This window comes from Lissotriton helveticus, chromosome 6 (genome assembly GCF_964261635.1).
Source record: "Lissotriton helveticus chromosome 6, aLisHel1.1, whole genome shotgun sequence".
NCBI classification, from domain to species: domain Eukaryota; kingdom Metazoa; phylum Chordata; class Amphibia; order Caudata; family Salamandridae; genus Lissotriton; species Lissotriton helveticus.
This window is the reverse complement of record NC_136067.1, coordinates 1,658,374,353-1,658,395,347: the sequence shown is the minus strand read 5'-3', so window position 1 is coordinate 1,658,395,347 and position 20,995 is coordinate 1,658,374,353. Positions and strand designations below refer to the sequence as shown.

Sequence of the window (20,995 nt, the reverse complement as noted above, 5' to 3'; positions counted from 1 at the left end):
GGGGAGTCAAGAGCCTGGGTGCTTCCTGGTTCGTTGACCGACGAGGATGAAGTAAAGTGGCCGCCAGGAAGGTAAGAACTTTGTATTCCTTTGCCCCTTTTTTAACCACCCCCCATCCCCGCCTCACCACTACTGCCCGGTCGCAGCTGCTAATGGTGATGCTAGACTTACTACTGTCTCCTTTTAGGTAGTAGTAACTTGCACACATAAATTTGGCTGCGCTCCCTTATTTAGGAGGTGGAGACATGTACGTCTAAACATTTTAGTAACTTTACTCCCAGATTTTCTAAATAGCCAAAAGTATTAAAGTTACTCAAAAGTGTAAGAATAATTTCCTGTGTAAGTTACTCATAAGTGTTAGTTAACTTTGTGAATTGCCCCGTCAGTTTGTAAGGGGTTGAGAGTCGTAAACACATCTGCAGCTTAACACAACAGTTTTATCACCATACCTACTTTATATTTCAAGTCCGTTTAATTCCTTTAACCTATATGTCGTGGTAAATTCCTGAATGAACTGGCACGTACATTCATATTTGGACTTTTAATTTAATATGCAATATTGTATCTGTGTCGCCATATAGGACAACAGAGAGTACAGTTTCTGATTACGTACATTTTCGAAAAGGCAGCAAATATGAGAAAAGTAGCTTTGGAATGACCGAGATACGCGTGCGACGTCATTTAATTATATTTTAGGTTATGTAATAAATTTCTACCGTCGCAGGCTCTAAGTCAATAGATTCCCTTCGGCTTAGGGTTGTGGGAGAACTCCACGCCGACAGAGAACCTAAACAAACATAGGTGTGTGTGCTTCAGGTGGCCATGCTAAACAGGGGGTGGTGCTGTGCTGCAAGGTGTGTGGCTTGGAGCAGATGATGTCACGAGGCAGACGAAGGCATTCTCTGAGTGAATGGAGCCGCAGGCGCTGCGAGCTGTGGGTGTGACTTCCTACAACAGAGGGCCGTCTGTTATTCGGGCAGCGCAGCCTCCGAGGCCCCTTTTCACTACCTGAGTCCAGGTGCTGATGCGTGCACTGCGCGTCGAACAGAGGGGGGAGCGGCGCCCTTGTCTACGGAAGGAAGCTGGGAGCTGCTGAAAACGTGCTCTCTCAGCTCTGCCCGAAGAGGTAAGGTCAGGGCGCTTGGGTTTGGGGAAGCCTGCTTTCAGCACCTGGCTGTCCGTGCTAGCACCACATCAGCGAAGCTTTACTCCCAGGGAAAATAACTTTTTTAAGAACGGGAGTCATAGCTTTAGAAATACAGTGTGCCTATGCTTTCAAGCTGTCCGTGGTGTTCGGTGGGTTGTGGTAAAGGCTTTATGCAGAACTGTTTCATTAACTCCGGTTCGCCTATAAAGCGCTGTAAAGCCCCGGGGCCAAGTTCCAGCTGTATAAACCTGCAAAAAGGGTAATCGTTTGTGTGCATATCAGAAAGCGAATCCAGCCAAGGCTGACTAAGTTACTCTTTGGGGGTCGGTCATTCACAATCAGCCCTTACACCATTGTTATTTTTTCCTCCTAATGTACTTTTCCAATCCACCCCCTTCCTGTAGCGCTGAATGTCTGGCTGGGCCCAAAGGCTACGTGTTTTTATCTGTGCTCGTTTGCTTACAACCTGGCGAGAGCGGAGAATCTGAGAAATGCGTGGCCGGGAGGGTGCGGGAACCCGTGGCTCTTTCACGGGAGGGCACCGCTGTGGGGCAGGAATGATCGCAATGCTGCCGGGCTCTTCCCAGGGCAGGTCTCGCCTTCTGCAGGAGGAATGTACGTTCGTGTTGATTCCAGGCGGCCTGCAGGCAGCGTTTGCTTCAGTGAGCACTGCTCGCCGAGCCAAGCCAGTCAGCGTTTCATAGTTCGAGGCACTCTTGCAAGTTGCAACCTGCTGCTCCAGAAGGCGCACTGATGTTCCCTTACAGATGCAAACTGATTATAAAGGCTGAGAGGAAATGTGTGGCAGACCCAGATTTGTTTTTAGAATTAAACCTTTTGCGTGTTTAGTCTTCAGTTTCATTGTCAGTCAGTAAGAAAACTTTATTTGGTTAATTACAACTATAAAAGTATACCCTGTACATAAAATTGCTATTAAAACATAAACAAGATCATATTAAAAACATGGCATATGTACATAACATAAAATACACATTTCCTTCATACAAGATACAAATGTCCACCTACGAATAATTAGGTCGGGTAATTCTTTCATCTGCATCAAAATCCTTCCAAGGAATTCAATGCCGTACCATTACCCTTTACATGCACAGCATCATCCTACCCCGAGTGCGCAGTAGATGATATTTACTCTGTACACTTGAGGAACACCCTGACCTTACTCATAAAGTTCCCCATAACACAAGCAATGTCTAGGTTCGTCATTTCAACTAGAAGGCTAGCAGCTTGCAACCTATTTCTGATCATATATTTTTTAAATATCTGGCATAAAATCTCTTTACGAAAGTCTAAAAACTTCATACAATCTAGTAAAATATCGCAATGATTACCTAACGCGCAATACAGGTACCATTACTATTCAGCATAACATTTTTGATCTCATTATTCCCATAGCAGGGATTTATCCCCATTCGCACTTTTAGTACCTCCCATCTCCCGTTCATTGTAACCACAGTGACGATTACGTTTCTGATTTTAAAAAAACGAATTAGTTAAACTTCTCATTTTAGAGATGTGCTATAGTGACAGCAATGTGTCTATCATTGACTTACTTAGAAAAAAAATGATGGATGGAATGCTTAAATTCATATCAGCCAGTGACAATTACACGGCCACACTCCAGGACTTCGATTTTGCTGACTACGCTACTCCAGAGGGAAACTACCTTTATACCAGTGAAGCCTGGCCTGTTCCATTATGAACAGTCCAGCCCGAGATTGCAGTCCAAGCCGTCTGTAGGTAGGAACTCAAGACCTATTTCTCCTTGTTGGTCCTCAATGAGGTACAGTCTAAGTCAGGGCACAAGTCCTATAAAAAGAAGTGGGACTGACCAAGTTTGGCATTATGGAAGTGACATCACTTTCACATACCAACACAGCACATGAGGTCATGACGCTTGGCTTCCCACATGGCATCACTGGAAGACTCTGCATCAGGATGAGTAGCGCTATAAAATAAATAAAATAGTGCTATTTGTATTGTTCTTTGTGTAAATACTGGGACAGACCATCCCATCTGACATTCTTACAGTGCGTGCACTTATATACAGGGACCTAAAAAGTAAAAAGCATGCATCTCTTAAGTATCTGTGAAGAGATCACAAGCTGTGTGCTTTTGTTTCCTCTCCGGTCAGGCCGCCTCCCATCCCATACTCAATCAAAAGGAGGCTTGATGGTCCATTAACTTCTGCCTTTATCTTTCGCACAGCTGGAGGTGTAAAAAAAAGCCAGCCAACTGCCTGCACGTTGCTGCTGAGAATGAAAAGCAGACAACGTGTAGGAGCTGCTGAACGTGTCCCGGTATCTGAAAATGACACTGGGGCATGTTCAACATATTTCTGTGGGGCCCAACTTCTTGGCAGGGGAGACGGCGTCCACCCTGTGAACATAGTGGGTGGACGCCGTGTACCTGCATGTACCCCAACTGGTGCCCTGGTCTAAGTCCTGCGGCACAGTAAACACAGGACCCATGTCGTGCATACGCATTTTACTTGGGGCATTTCAATCATGAGTCAAAGTGAAATAGGTTGGGATTCTTTATTTATTCATAGTTAGTCTTAAGTACACAGGGCTGCATATCAGTCATCCCCCCCTTTTTTTTTAGGTCGAGCCTGGGCAGCACATTTGCTGCTCTGCCAGGTATGCTGTATTAGAGTTTGGACTTGAAGCACTTCCCACTCTACGCCCATATTTGTCATTGGCGTGTGTCAGTGTCCTTCGTAAATGCTGGCTTCTGATTCGTTAATAGGCTTGTTAGTCCCTCCTTAGAACCGCCTTGTCTTCATTTGTATCCTCCCATGAGGACTGGCCCTTTTACTCATGTTGTTACATGGTATGTCTTATTCAGTCTGTAAGCACTATTTTCTTTAATGAGTTTCTTGTACTGCAGGCACAACATGCTTTCTTGCAACATTCAGCGCGCCATGCACACTTTCACTTTCACAGCAGCCCTTGACAGTGGCGGACGCTTCTTTGAAATGAAATAGGTCTCGAATTTAAAAGAGTTTGAGCTATTGGCATTGTAAATGGCAGTGGCTTTTATTTATGTGTTAATTTTCAAAACAGATAAATAAAAGGCATTGTCATTTACAATGCTAATAGCTTAAACTCTCGTAAATGCAAGACCAATTGCATTGCAAATGCTTGTTTTTTTAACGTTGTGGAACTCCATACAGAAGCCAGCTATAGGCAAACCCAGGTTGCCCTCCTCGTACTTGAACAGTCCTGCCCAAACTCTCAGGACAGGTCCTTCTAAAAGGGAACACAAACAACCCCAAACCATTTTCAACCTTTTTGGGTCTTGTCAGTAAGGTGCTTCTTGAGTCCTATGCACCCCATTATGGCATACCCATCACTTAGAGAAGGGGCTTTGACCAGACAGCAGCATCTCTGCTGCTATTGACACAGTTTTTGAGATTTACTGCATCCAGTCGCAGAAAATGTGTGATAGGTTAATCAGCCGCGGTCGGCAGTGGGAGTACCTGCCGGGCGGTGACGTGGGTAGGGGCAGGGGCAGGGTGGGGGGTAGTAATTTATGGATTACGGAGCTTTACAGGTAAGTAAACATATAAATAAATAAATGAATTTCGTTGCACGCACCGTCCGGCAGGTACTCCCATTACCGACCGCGTCTGAGGTTAATACCAGCAAAGTGAAACAACGTGAAAAATATGATAACATATTCTACACATGGTTTACCACCTGCTCGTCCTCATTTTATTGAATATTATTCTAAATCCTAGCATTAAAACTGTGCACTAGTGTTGTTTTACCCCAGGATTTAGCGCTGGAACCTAAATAAGCCTTTATGCTTTTATAGCCCTTTGGTATCCCAAAGTATGGCTCATCCAGTTTTTCCAAAGTATACTAAAAGTCTTTATTATAAGTGGTGTGATTTAATGCAGGGTAATACCCTGCTGTGATAATTTATTTGGTAGTTATCAGGGACTCTTATGCCCTCAAATGTATTGGGTTTGGACTAATAAATGAGACATAATATCCCTGCAAGTGTTATTGCATTTAAGTCATCAGAGTTATCAACAGATCCATATTTATGGTCATCCTGTCATATTTTTGATGATATGATGCGCCATAATTGTATTTTGCATTCATCAATACTGCAAAACACTAAACCGGTGGCAATGTTAAATGTAGAATAGTTGCAGCACCGTACACCTGTGTTGGTTCCACATCAGTCAGTTTATTTATTTTATTTATTTATTTATAGCATTTCTAGAGCGCACTGTCACCTGGCAGGCATCCTGGTGCTAATAGTAACTTGACATGACATACCTCCTTTAGAACCTACTGAAGCCAACCCCTAGATCTTGGGAAATAGCCATGTTTTTAAATTCCTTCTAAATAGCAGGAGGTCACTGATTTGTCTCAGCTCAAGAGGTAAGGTGTTCCAGAGTTTTGCAGCAGTGACCCCAAAGGATCTGCCACCTGCTCTAACTTTTTAAATCTGGTGATTTTTATCAGTTTTGTCCCGGATGGGCGTAATGTTCGACCTGGAACATACCTCTCAAATTTGCTTTGAAGACGGGTAGGACCCATTCAATGCAGGGCCCTAAATACTAAGCAGAGTGATTTAAACTGGATTCTTTGTTTCACAGGGAGCCAGTGCAGCTCCGCCAGAGCCAATGAGGCGGAGGACCTTCTGAACCATCCTAGTACTAATTTAGCTGCAGTTGACTGTAGCCTCTGAATCCTGGCAAGTAGAAACTTTGGGGACTCAAGGAGCAGGGCATTGCAGTAGTCAACTCTGCTAAGTACGGTACTCCGAGCTATCAATGAGCGCGCCAAAGGGGGAAGCAAGTGTTGCAGTCTCCAAACTCCCCATTTTTATTGCTCATATGACATTGGAACCAGCATTGGGAAGCAGTGGTTTTCAAATACTCTGGTAAACATTACTTGCTTGCATGGCCATTTCATACCCTACCAACAGTGCACAAGTTCCCAAAAAAGAAATGGGGGGACTGACCAAGTTAGGTAGAATGCTGGTGACATCACAACATGTGACATCATGACCTCACGGCGCATGACATTGCATGTGACATCACAGGAAGTGAGATCAGAGCAAGTGGTATCACAGCCAAGACTTTACAAGAAGTGATATCACAAGGAGTGACATCAGATCTTAAGATTTCACAGATATGGTTAGCAGGTATATCATGAGTACATTTGAGCACATTATGAGTATACGCACAAACACTCCTGATTTAGGCAGAAGACTCAAGCTTTAGTAAACAAGACCTAAAACAATGTTGTCTTTTGTCAGTGTGCAGGTTCCTCTACCCAAGGATTGACAAATGAACTCTGCTGCCAGCCATCCCCACAGTATTTCATGTGCAGCATATTTCTTTGTAGATGTGATTGCTTTAGCTGCCTGTGCTCTCAGGTGGTGAGACTGCTCTCTTATACAAAGTAAGCATACTCAGCCTTACCCACCACCAGCCCTCATTTTAGGAGATTGGGGCTCATTTTGCAACAACAGCTATTGACCCAAAGCAAGATAGGAAGACAGAAAGGGACGAAAGGAAAGAGATAGGAAAACAATGCTAAAGGCAGAAAATAGGATGAAAAGAGAACCAGCAAGAATAAGGAAGTGTAGAGTGGTGAAAGAAAAAGGTTATGGCAACATTGGCATTCAGTAATAGGGACCTAAGAAAATGTTTGGGGCTCTGCATTTATGTTTTTACAAATTGCACACTGCTGCTCCACAAATGCCACCTCCAAATTTAGCAGCAGACCTCTCATGTTCTTATTGTTGGCGTAACTATATCTAAACCACCCTCACATTCACCAGCTCAACTTGACAGCTCACCCTGGAATCAGTACCACCAGAATGCCCATACAAGAATGGACCACAAATTTCACAGTAAGAGGTATCAGCGCCACATAAAAATGAGTGTAAGCCACCCAATATCCAAAGATGAAAAGAAAATGATGACAAAGATAACTGACAAGAAAAAGGCACATGCAGTTCCAGTCTCAACTAGCACTTTCAAGGAAATATTGGCCTTCACAAGCATATATTGCTAGTTTGTATTGAAAAACTACCCAGGTGAGGAACAGTGAAAGACACTACAACTATGGCCAGTAATCAGAATCTGCACTAGACTACACTCGCTAATAAGAACTTTTCATATCCTAGACATGTTACACTGTCAAAATGGTGTACTGGAGACAGCCTACTTGACCTACCTGTTTACAACACAAACCTGTGGTCTTGCCTATTCACTGTAAACTCAACCTGCAGGAGCCAGCCCGAAGTATGCGCACATCATCTTTCATTTCATATATAGCATAACTCTTAATTACATCAGTTTCCCAGACCGAAGAGTATCATAACAGCAAAGCTACCCTTTATAAGGCCATACATTTCCAAACATTACAGCATTGCTGCAGTAGGTAGGTGTGAGATGGGGAGGAAACTAGACCACACATTCTCCGAAGGGTAACCACTAAGGAAAATTTAACATACCCATATCCAGCACAATCGAATTTCCAGAGCTACAAAAAAGCAACTTGGCTTCCTTTCAAGGAACACAGCTCTTCAACATTTAGTGATTGGAAATGTAGCTAAAGCACATCATTTTGAACGGTTGGAAATCATTTTTGGTTGTGGTGTGATGGATTTAGATATTTCTGGAGGAGCAAGAAGGGTTATGCAAGGCAGTCCTTATTTGAAGTGAAAAATGCAGTTGCGACATCTGCCTGCCACACATGCTCCAACCTCATGTGCCAAGAATTAAAGACAAAGCATTAAAGTAAATTAAGAGAAAAAAAGAGATGTCCATCTAACAGCTGAAATTGGCAATATGAAAGCAGAAAACCTGTGATTGATCCCAGATTCCCAGCTTGACCTAATTGTGTGGTCCTAGGCAAATCTTTCTCATTTGTTTGATTTCATAGGCTGTTATGTTGCACAATGTGTAATAAGAATCTGGAATCAACATTAAGGGTAGGATGCACACCAATTTCTGTAAGGCTTCATCCAAATGTGTCCATTTATATTTCAGAGTGCATGCAGATCAGTTGTGTGCCATGCCCAATTGGCACCAAAGTGAACAATCCAACATGAACTGGGGCGTCATTTACGTCCCCACCAATCGCACAGCTAAAATGCCTAATTGGTAATATTTTATTCAAGGTTCATCATTAGTACTCCAAGTAATCCAATTTTTAAACATCTCCTATAATTTAACTTTCTTTTCTTTTTTAATAATCCACACACAAAATGGTATGCCAATTTTCAGGTTTCTAATATTCAAGCTGTCCCCTCCAGGCCTCTTTTTCGAGAGTACGAATGAAGCAAATTGGTCAAAGACGGTGTTTAATTAAAAGCCCAATGCATTTCGGGAAACTGGTTCCCTTCATCAAGGGTCACTACAAATGACAGAAATAGAATAAAAATTAAAACCATTGCTGTTTACAGCATGATTTGTTGTCTTACAATATAAACGCTTCCTAAATCATCTTTTTATCAAAGTGCAACGTTATCATGCAATTTACGCATATATCCCCACATCTCCCCCTCCAACCAAAAGCACTAGTGCTAACCAACCTTTAACCCATCAAGTCAATCCCTGCACTAAGCCCTTCCTCATCCTTCTTCTCGTACGTTAAAACAATCACCCCTCCATGCTTACTTTAAAAAACATTCATGTTCTCCCCCTTGAGCATCTCACTTTGCATATGCCTACTTTCTCAAATGCCTTTAATTCCCTGACCAAACACAACCTAAATCTGTTCTTTTAGTCTGCCAACCATACATCCATACACTCTCTCACATTACTTACTTCTCCCATATCCAACCTCCCATTACCCATTCATCTTCCTTTATATTTAGTCAAACTGCTCCAACTCACTATCACACATCAAACATCAAACCTACTGAATATTCTCAGCCCTTCCTCGAATTTTACACTTCAACTCCCGTGCACTCCCATTAGTTGCTTTCATCCCCTGCAACCCTTCTAAATTACTCACTTCCTTTCATACTATAAGCCTTACTAACAACGTCCCACGTCTCACTACTGCCCATTTCAGGTCGTATGTGTGCACTTAAACACTTAAGCATTATATATAAAGGAAGATGAGGCTGGTGATTGAAGGCTGCCACCCTGGAGCATTGCTCTATTGAGAAGAGAGTTGTCGCCTTGTGCATTGGTGTGACCCGAAGGTGCTGTTTCCCTGTGTGCGCTGTTATGAATCTCATTCACCAGGAGGGAGCCGTGGTGAAGTGGGAGGACTATTGCCCTGTAGCAGCGTGAAGCTGTGAAGGAGAATCAAGCCATTACCGTGGAAGAACTACTACGATTGCTTCCCCTGGGTCAGCTCGAAAGTGTCCCTTCCCTTTTAAAGGATTGTGGTTATCCCCCATTTATGCGAAGTGCCTTTCAAGCTAGGCCCCACTATTGAGTACGGGTCTTAGAAAGAAGAAGTCTTAGAAAACCTGTAGCGAATCAGTAAGCACAAGTTGCCTCGAAGTCTTTGCAGCCCAGTATTCAGTATTACCCACTCTTGCTGGAGTAGAGGTTTGGAGTGTCTTGGCACATGTCTATGGCCCGGAGTTGAGCCGGAGTCTTGATGCTATGGTAGAGGTACTCCTCCACCTACACTATAAACCTCCCTGAATCCAGGGGAAGCAAGTGTTGCTGCTTTAAGTAGACTATGTGCATTATTTATACACAAAATGCATGGGTGATTGTAAGGGAATGCCCATGTACTGGCCATGTAATCCTTACCCAACACACAGTAGCACAACGCACTGCAATGCGCTACCTTACGTTTGTTTTTTTTGTTTGTCTTTCTACAAAGCCATGCACAAACTATTCTAGAGGCTAGAGGCAGCTCCCCGCCTGGAAACTCTGACAAAAGGAGACCAAATGTCCCCTTGAGTTCTGCCTTTATATCCCAACTGGAGTCTCAAATGACAAAACCCCCTGCCCGCCTGCACAGTGTTGCTTGGAAGGAAAGCAGACACCAAACAGGCACTGCTGAATATGTCCTGGTGTCGCAAATCGCACCGGGACGAGTTCAGCATTTTTTAAAGAGAGTCCCAACTTCTTAGCAGAGTGGATGGCGTCCACCTGGTGAAAATAGTGTGTGGATAACGTCCACCGGTGTGTACCCCCGACTTGTGCCCTGCTTACCAACTTGAGAACAAAGGGGTCTAGGTTCCTACCTCACAGATGGAGACAATCAAAGATATTGTCTCTTATTGTCCTCACACATCCCAAGGGATGTCATGCTTCATCATTGGGCGTTGCTCCTCGTCGGGCCAGCGCTGCAATGCCCTACGGGTCCCCTTAAGGGTCACTTTGGTGGAGATCTTTTAATTACACCGTATGATTAGTAGGGTGTGAGACTTTCCAGTGAAAGGGAGGGGTGTAAGAGGGTGAGTGAGTGACTGACTAAAACTGGCTAAGGGATACCCTAAAGGCTATTTAATATGGTGGTTCCCCTGACAGACTTAAAAAAACCTGTAGGTTATGTGCTACTGGCTAGGTAATGATGTACCCCAGTAAGGCTCAGGTTGATATGTTTCACGTCCTTCAGTGGTCAAAATGATCACAGGCGCTTCATCAGGACCAAAAAGGTTAGTGTGAAAAGTGAAAAGCAAATAAGTAAATAAATAAAGAACCCTATATTAAAAGTAGAGCAGTTCCCCTTGTGAAAACGACAGGGCGGCGTCAGCTCAAATGATGGCCGCTCTTGTTGCAACCTATAGGTAAATAAAAGATAGCCTGCGGAGCAATCGCATGTCCGTCTGCACCGTAACAGGGGTTTCAGATGGGTGTACTCTGCAGCATCACCTACCCTCGCATGCATGCCTGCATATTCTTTCATTTACTCAGGCTGCCACTTGATCCTTTCAGACTTTAGTCCATGCTTTCACCTTTCCTATATTTGTCTTTTATCCCTTCCATTTAGCATTTTTCCCTTGTATGTTTTACATCCTTTCACCATGCCATCAATTCATTCACCATGCCTTCCTTTCACCTATTTATCCTACCTTTCACATTTCCTTTGTTCTTCCCTTTCATGTTTTCCTCCTTTCCGTCACCTTTCCCTTTGTTTATTTCTCATTTGCATCAACTCCTCTTTCTTCTTCCTTTCTTTATTTTTACATTTTGTGTTTATCTCTATCACTTACAGTTTCCATTTTCCTCTATATGGGGATCCCTATTTTCATAATTTATTTTTCTGCTTTCTTCACTGTGCCCACGAATTACACAGCCCTGTGAAATGTTTTAACATTTCATAAGGGTGCTATTTATGAATGTTTTCCGGCAAACATGCAGACACATGAGGCCCACAAATAATGAATATTTTAGAGGGAGTGAGTTCACCCGCCCATGGGGCCAGTGACACCCCACTTATGCTGCTAATGTAGGGATTCGCTAAGCCACTAGTACTAATGGTATTTGCCTTGGAAGGATACATATCTCAGTCAGCCCTGTTAAAATATGAACTAGTGTTCTGTGTCGTACACACATATTTCAAGACCAAGCACTTACCTCGCTGAGCAGTCTTACTTTATGTATGGGATAAAGTATCTCCTGCCGTACATTATAATTCTGCTGTGTGTCACTAAGGAGTTCCATGACCATAGTGAGGAACAAGGCCGAAGGCAGAGTTCCTTTATAAGGTTATTGAACTCTGAGGTGACTTGCAATACCCTTATAATGCACAGCAGAGAGTGCTTTATTTGTTTAATACATGGTTACACTATCAGCTTCCCACAAACCTCTTAAATCCTTGATGCGTAGCGCTTTCGTATGAGAGAAAGCATGTTTGCAAACATGAAGAATAAAAATAGAATCTCAAGTGTAAAATTAAACACATCAAAAAACTGTTAGATGCTTGTTGCAAACAGATATTAGAAGCAGTTAAATACAAAAATTGTATTTAAAGGAAGGCACAGTATAAACAAAGATTCTAACTTTTCCATAATCACCCTAGCAGTGCATAAAATAAACATATTTTCATAAACATCTCCTTTCTTCATGTCAATGTACAACTAGAAAAACAGGGCAGAAGATTATAAAAGTAATGGGTTTTTTTCTCCATTTTTTTATCAGCTGCTTTAATCATTCTCCTTGAACAGACTTGCATTTCCTTTTGGCTGCTAGCTCTGGCAGCAGGCATTTTGACACCAGAACTCAACTGTAATAAGGAATTACAGTTGAGCTCTGATGTCATTTCTTTATAATCCGCAACTGGTGAGTCACAAGTCGCCGATTACATAAGGAATAAAGTATCCCTGCCATACATTATAAGGATATTTCAAGTCACCAAGTCTGTCATAACCATATAGAGGCACAAGGACAAAGGCTGAGTTCCCTTATACGGGTATGGAACTCCAAGGTGATATGCTTATCATGTATGCCTGTGGGTACTTTATCCCTTATACATTTTTTATGGTCACATCCATCACCTTTACCACAACCCATTTAAACCGTGGGGCTTAGTTCTTTCATATGAAAGAGTGAGCATGTTTGAAAACATGAAGAATAAAAATAAAACCTCTAGTGCAAATTAAATACATCAAAAACTTGTTAGATGTTTGTTGCAAACACATTTTAGAAATAGTTCAAACAAGACATTTATTTGAATTTTATATAGCGCTAGCTACACCCGAAGATATCAGAGCGCTTTACAGGTTGTGGGCATAGGTAATTAGAGCTACAAGCGAGGATACGTGTAGGTCAAATGCAGTCAAACGAAGTATAAGCAATAACACATTAAACCATTGAGAACATTCAAAAAGTACGTAACAGTACAATATCAGGTAATTGCATTAGTGCAAAAGAAGGGACCGATTGGGTCAGGTGATCGTAACAGAAGGGTCACTAGAGGGTGGTTGAGACTTTGGGAAAAATGGATCAGCTTGTGAGCGTGTTGAGGTAGTTAAGAAGCAGAGATTTGATGTCCAGTTTGAAGCAAGATAAGGAGGGGTTGCAGTGGAGAACTTTGGGAAGTGAGTTCCATATCTTGGGAGCATTTACTGAGAAGGAGCACGGCGGGGTAGATTTCTTTTTCGGTTTAGGGGGTATGAGAAGAAGTGAGTTGGAGCTTCTCAGACCCCGGCCTCCATCTGCTCTCAGAAATGTGGTGTCAATGTATTTCAAAAAACGTTTATGGAGGGCTTTGTAGGTAATACAAGCTGTCTTGAAAATTCATCTTCCTTCGATAGGAAGGTAGTTGAGACTCATGAGGGCATGTGAAATGTGATCAAACCACTTCATTCCTGTGAGGAGAATAAATCGAGGCACTAGGCAAGGTTGCCCCCTATCCCCCCTGCTGTTCACCTTTTTTATCGAACCCCTGGTAATAAAAATAAGAAACAATGATACAATATCTTCTCCAATGGTTGGAATGTCGAAGTTAAAACTATTTGCCGACGACATTATCCTTTATACGGCTCCTGATAAAGAAAATATATTACATCTTATGAACGAGCTTAAGGAATATGAGAAGGTAGGGGGCTACAAAATGAACGAAAAGAAAACAGAAGTTCTTATTTTAAATTCGAATTTAGACTTCCTCCCGCCAGATCTTCAGTCTCAGGCAGAAAAGAGGGACCCAATAAGATATCTAGGGATTTATGTGACCAGAGACTACCAAGAACTTTTTCAATTGAATTATATAAAAACAAGGAATAAAATCAAGAGCCTCTTAGAACAATGGGATATACTGCCCTTATCATTGATTGGCAGAGTGGCATTAATAAAGATGAATATACTACCTCTGCTTTTATTTTTGTTTAGTAATATCCCAATTAAAGTTAATTTGGCTTTTTTTAATGAACTAGATTCTATGATAAGAAGATTTATTTGGAATAAAAAGGCCAATAGAGTTAAACTCGCGGTAATACAACTTCCTGTTAACCAAGGTGGTCTTGCTCTTCCCCATTTTTATACTTATTACGAGGCAGCTTTTTTCGATATAATGGCAGGATTATTAAAGGCTAGACAGATAAGAGACAACTTTTTTTAAATAGAATGCTTGAGGAATCAGGTTCTCAAATCTTTATTTTCCTAAAAACTGCAAAGCTTCCAAAGAGAACACGATATAAGACACTCGTGGGGTATTCATCAAGATTACGGCTTTTATTTGAAAAGCATGGCTCAGATGGATCTATTTATTTAAAACTTTCAGAATGCGTTAAAATGGGTCTTAGAATTTCTTCAAGTCATCTGACAGAATGGGAATCGGCCGGATTCTGTGAAATAAGGCATCTTCTCTCTCAAAATTCGATAATTAGTTGGCAAACGATTAGAGATAGAGCACATCCGAGGCGGCTCATGTTTTTTCAATATTTGCAATTGAGTTATTTCATAAGAAAAGTTGTAGGAAGTTTTGATACAACACCCAATGCTTTGTTATTAGCGTTATATGGGGGAGAAACATAAGGGTATAGGATTTTGGTATAAAAAGCTACCCCCTTCTGGAACATCTAATATAATAAGCAAACATCTTGAGAAAATAAGTCTCACATTGCAGTGTGTATTGTCAGACAAAGATTGGGAGACAATTTGTTATTTAGGAAACAGGGCACTCCGTGCAGCTAATTATAAAAGAATGTCTTTTCTTTGTCGTTGGTTAGCATATTATACCCCGGAAGCCCTACAAAGAATGTTCCCTGAACACGAGAATAAATGTTTTAGATGCAAAACCAGGGGACAGGGTGGTTGGCATCATATCTTCTTCTCATGTCCAAAGCTAGAACCCTTCTGGAGGGAGATTTTCGCAGATTTGGAGAAGGCAACTGGGAAAATTCTTCTTCCAGAAGTGGAAGTGGCCCTTTTTGGCATTAGTAAGGACAGGAACAGGTTTAATGAATCAGAAGAAGTGTTTATTTTTGTTTCCACTGCTGTGGCACGGTCCCTGATTCTGCAAAATTGGAAATCTACGGCGTGTCCTTGCCATGTTAAGTGGGTTAATAAAATGAGAAGAACATATGATTTTGAGAAAGCCTATGCAGGTAGAGTGGGTGCGACTGCAAGATTTGAAAGGAATTGGAAATATTTTAACCAGCTTGAACTATTAAAAGGAAAGTGATTGTTATATTTTAGTTAACTGTAAGATGTTATGACAACTACATCTGAGGAAACATAAGTATCCATCTGCTGTGCTATATCAAATTGCTAAGCATTTTTATCATGTAAAATGATTGTATGTTATTGTATTTTAAACATTATGAAATGTATTACTATCTGTGCTACTAGACATCGGCACTTTATTGCATTAGTCACTTTATATAGGCCAAATTTTGCACATAATAGTACCCTCAAGCGCTGGTCTCTCTTCTCTTTCTTCTCTTGCATTAGCACTTTATGAACGATATAAATAATATTATTCTTGATGCTGCCCTACCAACAGTTGTTTATATATTGGGTAATTTAATATGCTTTGGAGGTATTATTTTAAGTATGGTAATGATAATGATATTTCTTCTCGATATTAGTATTGTATTATATCGATAGGTTTAAATTTTGAAGTACAATACTGGTTATTTTCTTATTATTGTTGTGGCATTCTGTTGTCTAGGGTTGTCTCTTGGATTTTGTAATTTCTTTGGCTAACGTATGTCTAATTATGAAGAAATTAATGTACCAATGTATTTTTCTTACCTACTGCTTGTAATAAAATTTTGAAAAAAAAAGAGTCTGGCCGCCGCACTGAGAGTGGTTTTTAGGGGTGCAATGTTACTTTTTGGAATTCCAGTGATGATGGCGTTGCCATAGTCATGTTTCAAGGGAACATGTGATTGCACTACAGTCTTAAGATCTTTGGGGGACAATAGTTTGAATTTTTTGGGAGGTGTTTTAGTGTGAAGAAGGCTCCCTTTGATGGTTGTTGATGTACTCCTTCATTAACATGTTTTTGTCAAGGGTGATACCCTAGGACTTTATGGGGTTAGAAAGTGAAAGAGCGCAATCACATTTTTGATCCATACTTGGTTTGGAAGAGATTTGTTTTTTGGGGAGAGGAGTAGCAGTTTGATCTTGTTGGGCTTCAGTTTTAGGTGATCGATGTTAAATGAGGTTTGTATCAGTTTTAGTGTGGTATTTTAGTGTGGTATTTTAGTGTCAGCATAAAGGCATTATTTGACCCCTGTTTGTTTCATAATAATAGTGAAGGGTTCATTACAGAGATAAAATAGGGCTGGAGAAAGGACTGAACCTTGAGGAACACCTTGTGGAACTGGTGCAGGCTTCAAGAGGCAATTGTTGATTTTTATTTGTTGAGAACAATGTTGCAGATATGAGGTGAACCATTTCAAGACTGTGCCATTAATTGGTGCGGTTCTAGAGTGTTTCGAGTAAAGCTGGGTGATTTAGTGAATCAAATGCGAGTATGATAAGGAGGCATGAGTCTTCTTCATCAAAGGTCTTGTGAATGTCATCTAAAATATTGATCATAGCAGTTTCTGTGCTGCAGCCTTTCCTGAAGACTGATTGGAATGTGCTGTGAAGGTTGAATTCATCGATATGCTGGTTGGGTTGAAGAAGGACACGTTTCTTAACCGTTTTAGCTAGGAAGGGAAGATTGGTCATTGGTCTGAGGTTATTGAAATCATTGGGGTCAGCCCTTAGTTCTTTAGGTCTCGCTGACCTAGCACTGGAGCGTGTATGAGCTCCTCGCTCTGCAAGTCTTATTGTGATAAGATTTTAGTAGGGGACTTGAAGCCCTGCCCATCATTCTCGTTGGCTGGCGTCATTATGTATGCTGAATGCTGGCCTCCGATTTAAAATGAGGCTTTTCTGTTACCGCCCTGTCTCCTTCTCGGCCGGCCTATCTGGACTCGATCGGTTGCTTGCGGAGTTATCCTGTCTCCTTCATTAAGTCGGTAAGCACTTATTTTTTTAATTTGCGCAATGGCGACAGCTTGTTTAGACAGTCCCTGGCTTCGCAACGCTAGTTAAAGGAAGCTGCTGCTATCAAGCAGGGACATGTCCAAATGTTTATCTGCCTCTGCAAGCACTGCTCCAGAGAGTGCCTTGAGGGCCAGCCTAGCATGATAAGGCGCTACAAACTCCTGTTTTTTTAGAAACCTAGGTTGTCCCATTACCAACTAAGCTTAGAGCCGTAGTGCCTTGGCCTGCACCCCACAGGCGTTTGCATCATCAGCCCCCCACCCCCTTCAATATATAACTAGCTGACTAACCACATCTGTCTTCAAAATAAATATGTTTTGTGCTGTTCGTCAGAGGCGCCTTCTTCTGTGGGGGTTTAGTTTAGTTTTGTTTTGTTTTCGTTCTCTGCACAAATCCCCAATTCCCCAGCTCCGTGCAGGGTTGCCCAACACTCCCATACCATCACATTATTTTGAAAGCTAAACACATGGCAAAAGTCACAAGAGATAGCAGACTTTTTGTACAAAGTGGCTGTTGTGCTTTTGGCCCATTCTCTTCCTCTAAAATATATTTTTTTTACGAGACGCAACATATTTAAAAATGTGAACAAAAGCCATGGCTGGTGCGTTTCTTGAGTGGACTGGTCTGTTTGAGTGACATATGAGGCATGTGATTTTTACTCCAGCATATCAAAAACAAGGCATACACACACAGACTAAGCACATACCTTCTGGTACTCTCCCTATTGGCCAGTCGGCCTCAGAGCACAGGGCATGCGCAAGGCCCACATTTACAAGTGATGTAGGTTCAAATCTCATGAGTTAACATAACAGTAAACATACTTTGCTCTAGATCTTTTCCTAGTATGCTGTTTTCTTTAAACAATGAGATGTAAAGTGCACTGCGATTTGGAGCCTGGTCCACATATTTTGAAGACCAGACCTTCTGTACCAGTCGCGCGATTATTTCCATACAAGCATATTTGTGTCACGAGGCATCCGCTTGCTTGCATGAGCTGAACAAAGGAGATGCTCATGGTACTGACTTCTGCCCTGGGTCGTATTAGGACAAAATATAGTTTTGGCCATCAAAATGAAAGTAGCCCCTATCAGCGAAGCAGATAGCTAAAAAAAACAAGCATTCCCAATGCAATAGGTCTTCGCAGTTGTGAGAGTGTGAGATATTGGCATTGTAAGTGGCAATGCCTTTTATTTATGTGTTGGTTTTTAAAACATAAATAAAAGGCATTGTCATTTAAAATGCCAATAGCTTAAACTCTCGCAAATGTGAGACCTATTGCATTGCAAATGCTTGTTAAGAATGGGTGTTACTTGGCCTAGTTAGTGGGAGTTATGAACACTGTCAGAAGATAGGGAGGCCTTGACGATTTTTTGGTCCAATATGGAGAGATGATATGGTTGAGGTTCTGTATTAGGGTAAAGGGGAGGGGATCAGTGGTTGTGGCAATAGGGACTCAAGTTCCCTAATGCCACACGATTATTTTGAAGACTTTTCTTTTTGTCATTGGTTTGAAATCCGTCCACTTAGCATTGTTTTTGAGTTGCAGGACCTGTGGTACTGGTGACTCATAGGAATGGAGGTCAGGCAGAAGTGTCGGCAGACACTAGGTGATCCTTTATGGGGGGTCTATTTCTCTATCTCTGCAGTAGGGTGGCGTGTTGATTTAATCTCGTTTTTTTACCTGAGAAAGGTCTTTGGCTAGAGAATCAAGTTTTTTTTCTATTTGGTTGAGAAATAGGGTAAATATATCAGGAAGGGTACCTGTTCTAAATGAGGGAGGAGAGGTAGTAGGTCCCATGTTTATAAAGGGCGAGTGATCTTCCGTTGAGTGGAGAACAGTGTCATTGAAGCTGGACCTGGAGAGAAATTGTGTGTTTCGGGGGAGTTTAACATTGAGTTCAGTATGTATCCCTTTCCATTCGCTGTTTTTTAAGCTGAACGGCACCAGTGATGCCGCATGTAAATCTGCTGCCTAGCAACCAACACAGCGTGCTGGCAACACTGCTCCCGACATGCCTGGCAGACTGCGGTTCTAGTCGGCAGTCAGCTGAGCCTTGTGTGAGCCAGCCCATGAGAAGCTTACCTGGCCCCACCCCTTGAGGTGAGTCCTCACTACCACAAACAATGCACCAATTTTCTGGCTTATTGTACTGCAAATCCAAACCTGACCCCAGCTTATTTCAATCAACAGGCTGTCTGCAAACTCAACCCCACACCCCCCTTACCTAGTCCTGATGAAGACCTGCAATGACACTTTAAGAGTGCTTTCCCAGGGTTGAAACGTCGACTTTAGAACTATCTGGACCAGCCATTTGGATTCTGTGCTGAGACTAACAATCGCGGTCCGCAGAACTATCCGAAGAACTTTGTATTACTGGCCGATTCCCCTTCCTCTCCCTGCTCTTGCCACTGTATATAGTACACTTTCACGAATATCACTGAGCACCAAAAGTCACAATTCTTTCACATATGACGCGCCACCATGTATTTTTGACAACCATGTATATATTCGAATAAGGGTATTTATAAATGAAGCAATTTATATAAAAAAATATCTTGTTATACCCCAGCTGGTTTTGTTTTTGCATTGTTTGAAGACATTTTTTTTTGTAATTTATTTAATTAAATAATGAGAAAAATTTGAAAGGATAATACGCACCCGACAGAACCATTTGTATATTCTTGTTAGGGTAGGAAGGAGGGGAGAGTGTGGGAGACAGAACCATTTTGCGATAGGCTAACAGTGACGAGAAGTGTTGGTGGAAGATAGATAAGTGAAGGTCAGTCGCTTGAATTAGGTTGTTTACCATCCTGAAGATGGATATGGAGATCTCACCTCAATCTTTGAGCGGGAGCAGTGGTAAGTTTAGTGCCATAGGGAAGTTTGATTGTTTTTGTAATTTGAAGATGGAGAAGGAAGATGTTTCTCCATTTAGCAGGGCATTTTGAGTAGAAAATGAGAGCAGTTTTTTTATTGCCAATGTTTGTGCTATAGTAGGTATAAGCAATTCGTTTTTCTGGAAGTTGTTTGAGTAAGTTATGTTTAAACCATTTCTTAAAATGATTTGTGAGATATATTGGGTATTTTGTGCCCTAGGAGTTGGGGCCATAACTCTGGAGTGTGGTGTCTTGGGGCATAAGGTGTGGGTAAGTCATTGTTGCTGTACCGTGAAGTTTTGTCTCTGTGGAGATGAAGGAGAGTAATTATGTAGTGTAGGCAAATGATTGTATAATGTGCTTGAGATGGTAGATTATGACCAGGAAATGTTAATGCATTACCAATAACCTAAATGGGTTACATATGTAGGGTGGGAGATTAAGCAGTGTGTATATGGATGCTTACCAAGTAGGAGTATTCAGTTCAGTAATAGGGGTGGCAAGCAAGGTGTAGTGAGTTTGATTCTATATGTAGAGACTATACTGTTATCACTTGTTTGCCCTTATATTTCTCTTAAAGTAGAGAGGAAGCTATCAAGAGAAATAGGTCTGCTTCATTTAGTACCTTTTTTTTTGGTTTCAACTTTCTTAGTGGTTTTATCATGAAGTGCCCTTGTCCTTTTAATTTATTATTGTAGAGGCTGTAGGAATGGAGCCCCTAAATAGTCCTTTTTTGTTTCCCTTATTCAAGAGTTGGGAATTACTTAGTCCTGTTTTTATTTTGTGGTGCGTGGGAGGAGTCTAGCTCCATGTTCCCACTGTGTATGAAATAACAATGGCTCATGGTCCTTGATCATGTAGGTGTTCTTACTCTCATTGCAGGGTGGGCTGTACAAGAGAGGGGAAATGAGCAAAGTGAATCAGGCATGGTGCCAAACTTCAGGCCCCCTAGCTGAGTTGTAGCGCTAGGATCACCAAAGTGGGCCTTTCTTTCTGCCATTTTAGTTGGAGCCAAGGCTGTCAGCTGAGCGAAAATGAAGGTCGGCTCACCTTGTTTA

At 41.7% G+C, this 20,995-nt stretch overlaps 1 protein-coding gene across 1 annotated transcript in view; it reads left to right on the top strand.

Annotated features, from left to right (window-relative positions):
* The first annotated feature begins 925 nt into the window (after window positions 1-925).
* Window positions 926-20,995, top strand: part of FERMT1 (FERM domain containing kindlin 1) — a 323,796-nt gene continuing 303,726 nt past the window's right edge. The window contains exon 1 of the mRNA XM_078649519.1: window positions 926-1,126. The gene's annotated coding sequence lies outside the window, so the exon portion shown is untranslated. The remainder of the gene's footprint in view (window positions 1,127-20,995) is intronic.